Genomic DNA, 7067 nt, shown 5'->3' with positions numbered 1-7067 from the left:
CTGACATATCTCCCCTGCAGCACACAGCAGGCACTCAATAAACAACAGGTATCAATAACTAAGTGGAATAGTGAATAAGCGTTAGTATTACTCTTTCTCTTTCCTTATTTGCAACAACCTCTTGGCAGTTTACCAGACCACAAAAAACTCAGACCCTTTTAAGTGTGCATTATGTATATTACATATATTTGAACACAAGCAGAAGTGCATTTTGTGTTCTTCCTACTCCCTCCCTGCAGTCAGTTATCTCCCTTACAAGCACCCTGAGCTCTAACAAGTTGGTGGTCTTAGGTCTAATCACTCCATTTAACATATAAAGACACCAAGGCTTGGAAATGAAAAGTAACTTTTGCCTCTGAATTTAACCAGACTGTAACCCAGGCAGTCTCTGATCAAGATCTGTCCTTAACCACTATGCAAACCACAATGCAATATTGTCTCCTTGCATGAGGCCTCCTTCGTGGAAACAGCTGCGCACTACCAAAACCAGAACAGAGCTGGTGGAAGTACAGATTCCAACTACTCTCCAGTTGTTTGCTCATTGAGCATTTCATGAGGAAGCACTATCTTTCTCACCATTCACAGATTTAAATTTAAATAGGTATTTACTAAGCTCTACTAGAAGAACCTATGATATACATTTTATTTTTTGTCTTCACAATACTTATGCTACAGTGTGAAGTATTGTGGAATCGACTGATGACTTTATTAGGAGCCTTTTTGCACATAAGGGACAATCCCATGATGATAGCTATGATACCCTTTATTATCTTCATTTGGAAGAAAACACCAAATTTTCAGGGAATTTCCAAGGTCACATAATAAATACTAATCTTTACCCTCAGGCCTGTTCTACCAGTTATTCTGATTTAGAGTAAGAATCCAATCCCAGATCACAGGTTTCACCTTGTCACGTCTCTGTCGTCTCCTTCCATCTGAAACATTCCTCAGCTCTGACTACTGCACTGAGGCATTTGTAAAGATTATGGTCTGGCCATTTTGAAGAATGCCTCTCAATTTGGATTTATCCAGTGATTGCACAACATCAGACCCAACGTTGTGTATTTTGGTAAAATACTTTCTTGCCAACTTCTCAGTGAACCTTACTGGGTGACAGAGACGCTGATTTGTTCCCTAAGAGGTAAACATTAACTTTGATCATTTGATTAAGATGGTGTCTATCAGGCATTGTTATAAAGGTATCCCCTCTGTGTATAGGAAATAAGTACACTTGTTTGTAGAAATTTTATTATACATAAAATATCATCCCTTATACCACTAGTACTCAGTGGTTTTAACATCCATTGTCAGTTCTTTCCTGAATTAATATTTATTGTGAGGGTTGCCACAGAGTTGTTTTAATTAATTCATCCCTTCATTACACTAGCAAGAAAAAACAAACAAGTACCCCAATAGGACCCTTGTATCATGATCCACCCCCAGATTCAGCCAGTCCTGGACCATGTACACCCTCCTTCTTCCGTTTTCACATGTACGCACAGCATGCTCAGGGGACACATGTACGCCCAGCATGCTCAGGGGGCACACGTACATCCAGCGCACTCAGGAAGATCCCCAGATGCAAACCTGGAACCCTCCCATATGAGTCAAACTTGAAGAGTGTCATGCATTTACTGCTATGCCATTGTCCAGCCCATCTGGTATTTTCTAATCCTATCACTCCTTATTTTATTAGTTGGCATTCTACCCAAAGGAAGAACTTTCTCTCCATTCCCTTTATTTTACTTATATGATATAGAACCATTTATTTAATACATCAACATCCACTTCTATCATTTCATTACAGTAGGGATTGAGGGGAAGAGGAGGTTGTCTAGACTATCTCCTATCTGGCCAGTAGCAACACTTCCAACCTGGCTTCTGTATTCTTTTGATGAGTCCCCATCATCCTTTGGGGACAAACCCTTACTTTCTGGGTTCAGACACAATACAGTGTTGTGGGTCATTTTATTCATTTCTTGCTACAGCCCTGGATCCATCCATTCCTCCAAGGAGCCCTGGTTCCTTGAAGTGGAAAATGGTTTTCACAAACCAAGATGTGGGCACTAGTTAGGCTCACCCCTACAGGGCACTGCTGTACCCAGGCCCTCCCAGTGGACACACATGTTATATTTGCTTCTATGTTTACATGTATCAAATAGAAACTCACAATAACACTTATATTCCAATTCAATAAAATATGAGAACTTTCTAGCTTCTTCTGTTTAAGTTTATTTTTTCTTTTCTTCCACAAGCGTAACATGTAGAGAGAGAAAGAGAGAAAGAAAGAGCACCCCAACACATTCTTAAAATCCACCCCTAGGCTCAACCATTATGGGCACTTATCCGCTGAAGGTACTCGGAAGGCCTCCAGACTAGAACTGGAAACCTCGCCATGTGAGATTACCTTGCCAAGTATCACATTTTACCACTGGGCCATCATCCTGTCCCTTTATTTCCATATTTGTATTTCCCTTCTCCAACAGTGAGAATTCCGGCCCTCATTATCTTTCAACCTATGCACTAATTTGCTCAGTCTCCTGTACATGGTCAAACTGATTCTACTCAACTGCTGCACATCTGAGACCCCTCTCCAGTGGATAGCTGCTGCCCTGATCTGGTATCCTCCTTACATGGGCACAAACCTGGCCTCCTTCCAGGAAAGGAAGACAGGGAAAGGGAGTAGGGAGAGACGGTACTGTATCATTGATTTTAAAAACAAATTACACTAATGTTTCCTGATATGTAGACAAACAAAAAAAAAACCTACAGGGCAGCACTTCTCGGACTGCTCATCTGGCCCACCACAGACATTTCCTAGTAAAGGACTAGAAATCAGTAATCCCTTATTTGCCTTGTAGGCTCTGTAAGGAGCTTTACATGGAATGACTAGCGTGAAAATAAAGTATATCATTGTCCCAAGTGTCTCCAGAATGCTTAGAAGTACAACTGGGTGTGTGTGTTGGGGTGTGGGGGGGGGAGAGGGTAAATTACAAACCAAAAGTATTATGATCTAGTAAATTATCAGACTTGAATCTACTAATTATATGAAAATCAATTTGTTCCAATAGTTCAATAACATCTTTAAACAACGGGGGAAAAGAGTATGAGAGGTTGCCTTCAGAGGCATAATTGGGCAGCTGTAATTAACCACATACCACATGAAGGGCCCTTCATTACATAATTATGTTTGCAATTATTCCTCTTGCTCTTTAATTTTAAGTGAGAAAGTACAAGTGTTGGAAAGTAAATTGGTAAACATGAAAGTTAGGCTTGGAAAATGGGTTTGAGATTTTCAATGTTTGGGGAATAGATAGTTAAGTAATCAGGATTTTTTTTTTTTTTTCTAAAGCAAACAGGAATCTTAGACTATCCCGGTCAGCTAATTGGCACAAATTGAAAGAAAACCTGTTAGAGTTGTGTCTGGTTACAAACCATCTTGTTTTTCCTCTTTCTTATTTTTTAAATGAAACAAACAGCTCCCATTTAAAGTGAACCAGACAGCTCCCAGGTGTAATTGTCTCCTGAGAGAAGAAAAACGGGATCCTTGTAGAAAATGAAAATGTTTCATGCCTCCCTTTTATCTTCTGAAAGGTTACTTTTAAAAGTTGACTGCTAAAGAAAAACAGATGTATCCTGAAATTAAGGATTCAAAGCCAGACCAGGAGGAATTCTCTGTGCCAGCAACAGAAATGCAAGAAGTGCCTTCAGTAACTAAAACAATCTCTAAGATTTTTAAGGGCAAAGCCCAGGGGAAGGAGGAGGGTCAGGGTGGGGGCTAGTAGAGATCCTCAGTACAGTTTGGTTTTCAGTCACAGTGATCTTGACAGACCATCAGGCTTATCAATTAAGAGGGTGCAGTTGTCACATCTTATCACAAGACACTAATAAACACATATAACAATTTTTTTCTTGTTTCTGTTTTTGTTTTTCTAAGCAAATGAGGTTGATTACAAATATATCTTTTTCATTCTGGAGATATTTCCTCATTTCTAGTCAATGTCCACTGGAAAACTAGACCACAATTTTCACCAGAAAATTAGGTCTCTTTCAAATGAGATACCATGAAAGCCAATTTAAAAATATACATGTATGACAAAGTAATGAAGAAATATATGACTCGAGAAGCTGAACGATTTATGCTTAGTGTTTTTGTATCTATGCTACAAAAATTTGTTTTTGTAACTATCTTTCATACAGGTTCCCCCAGTTAGATCTCAATTCTATCTGTAACGATCTGTTACAAAACCAGCCAATTTTAATCTACTTCATCAGGCATGATGTATAAAGTAAGAAGAAAAGCAATATCCAACCAATAACATTTTTAAAGATATCCTTTCACTTGTCCTGAAGACCTACAGATTGTTTTTTCTACTTCTCGGGTTCTTTTCACCATTCTGCATCTCCTGTTCCACACTTGCACTCACTCCAGGTGGATGGCTTTTAACTGCATGCTGAACATTTTGAACTGTGGTGACCTCCCATCTAAGTACAGACATATACAATGTAAGTCCCCTTCAGGACAGGGCTTCCTTCTTCTGTATTTACCAAGAATGTGTACCTCCGAGTCAAGTATGTTTTTTTTTTTCCATCTCCTGTCAGTTCCTATAAAAAAGTTTCAAAACTCTTGATTTCCTTTTTCTTTTTCCTTAAAGCTTTGGTTTACTTATTTATTCCATGAGAGAAAGAGGCACACCCTAATAAGGTCTTCGCACCAAGATTCATCTCCCAGTCATAGCCATCCTGGATCATGAGAATACATGCCCACATACCAAGCATGATCAGGAGGTCCTGGGATGCAAACCAAGGACTTTTCCCATGTGAATCCAGTTATGTTACCACCATAACACCACCTGGCCTTCTCGTCAGCTTTTTTAGATGATTTCTACTCTTGTTGCCCTAGTCAGATACATCTCAAGAATACTCACTACTTTATCTCCTCCTATTTCTACCTGTTATCTGTGTGATTTTAGTCAAGTTGTACGATTACTCTATGCCAATTTTCCTATCAGAAAAATGGACTTTACAATAGCTCCCTCTATAAGCATCAAACAGCTTCCAGAAAACCATCTGCTGACACAAGCATGGAGTGGGCCATTCTCACAGCTCCTCTCTCAATTGCCAACTCATTCCTCTCATTGCTGTGAGAGGTTTGTTTGTTGGAGCCCTAAAAGATTCATGTGGTTATTTTCCTCAACTGCCAATAGAAACCAAATTTTATACAAAAGACCTTATGTCTTTGCTTTTCTAGATCATAATTTAATGCATCTTTCTAAGCATTCTGAAGTTCTGTATCAGCAAACAACTACACCTGTCGAGTATTCTTCCCCATCCCTTGTTTGCTCCGTCCAGGCTGCCTTTCCATTCCATGCCTTCTGTTTTAAGAATTTTTCCTTCAAAACACAATTACTCATTTTTCTGTATCTTCATAATACATTGAGTATACATTTAAATCATAATATTAAGGTAAACAGAATCTAATATTATATAAAGGTATTGGGTCAACAGAAAAGTCATAGTGCATTTTGTCATATAGGTATCAATCATATAGAAAAACGCATCACAACTTTTCGGACCCAATAAAACCCATGAAGTTAGCATAACGGAATATAACATATACTACCTTCTACTGGGTTCTAAGCTTCTTCAGAAAAGTAATCCTGCCTCATTAATCAAGTTTTTAATCTACAAAATTTTGCCCATGTAGGCACTCAGAATATATTTGCTGAATCAGTAATGCTTTGGATTCTACCAGAGACAATATGTATTTTTAAATATAGCATAATCACACCTATCTTGTGTTTCCAAAAATAAAGAAAATCTGAGACAAAAATAATTTCCAATTAATTGATGTGCTTTTTACTTGAAGCATACACAGTATTTTCATCATTGTTATATTTTAATATTTATTGAATGTGATAAGCACACTTTAAGTGCTTTTCATGTTTGCAACATTAAAATATAAACCACTGTTAAGCAGCCCAGTGAATAAAAGTTATCTCAAGTTTTGCCATAGTTTCTCCATAAGAAATGTCTAAAGTATATTTACAATAGAAGACAAAACTTTAAAATCTTACCTTTCCAGAATGGTTGTGGTAATGTGTGTTGGACTCTGCTGCTCAAAAGGCTGAGGCCACATGGGAGGCACAGATTTGATTCTCAGTCTGCCCTAAAATGTCAGGCACGGTGGCATGATCCTATGGTCTCAGCTACTCAGGAGGATGAGGCAGGAAGATCACAGGATGGCTTAACTTTACCTAAAATATTCTGCACCCCCCCACACACACACCCTATTTTCTTGTAATCTCACTCTTAGTATCTCACACAATCTCAAGAAATGCTGAGTACTTTCCTCCTTCAAAGAAAGCTCTAACATCTATTTCTCCAGGTTATCCCACGCAATCAATCTTATCACTATTTTCTATCCATATGATCTTGGTCAAGTTATTTAAAACTCATTGCGACATGATGTCCTCATCTGTGTAGTGATAATAGCTATCAGAGGTATACGAACAGTGAAATCAGCTGTAAGACAGGCAATCCATTGCTTAAATCTGAATACCCATTTCTCACAAAACAAGACTGATGGTAAGTGGTAGCAGGCCTTGTTTTGAGAAATCAACAATGCCAATGGCTCTGTTCTATAACGTTTTGTACCATTCTCTCACTTTCATAGATGGTGGCTTCAGTTTCAGCCACCATGTTAACATATAAGGCAAGAGAAGAGAAGGAGGAGAAAGGCATTGTACTGGTAATCAATATATATGCTTGACCCCCAAATCCCAGCTGAGATCCACTTATACTTCATTGCACAGAACTGCTGCAAGAGAAGCCTGCAAGGCAAGAACCTTTCACTGGATCGTTTATCCCAAACAAAACTGGAATGTTTAGATTAAGAAGGGAGACAACTAATAGTGTCTCCCTCACAACCTTCAGGGTATCATGAAGGAAGAAGAGCTAACACCTCTACAGTAGCTATGAGGATGTCTCGCAGACGCATCCTCACTTTTTCCTCCTCTCACTTGCATTCTATTTTCTACAAGTCATCTTAAACCCTTTCCCTGATT

The sequence above is a fragment of the Tupaia chinensis genome, unplaced genomic scaffold (assembly GCF_000334495.1).
Source record: "Tupaia chinensis unplaced genomic scaffold, TupChi_1.0 Scaffold145889_1, whole genome shotgun sequence".
Taxonomy (NCBI): Eukaryota; Metazoa; Chordata; class Mammalia; order Scandentia; family Tupaiidae; genus Tupaia; species Tupaia belangeri.
The sequence above is the reverse complement of the archived record's forward strand: the minus strand, read 5'-3'. Positions refer to the sequence as shown.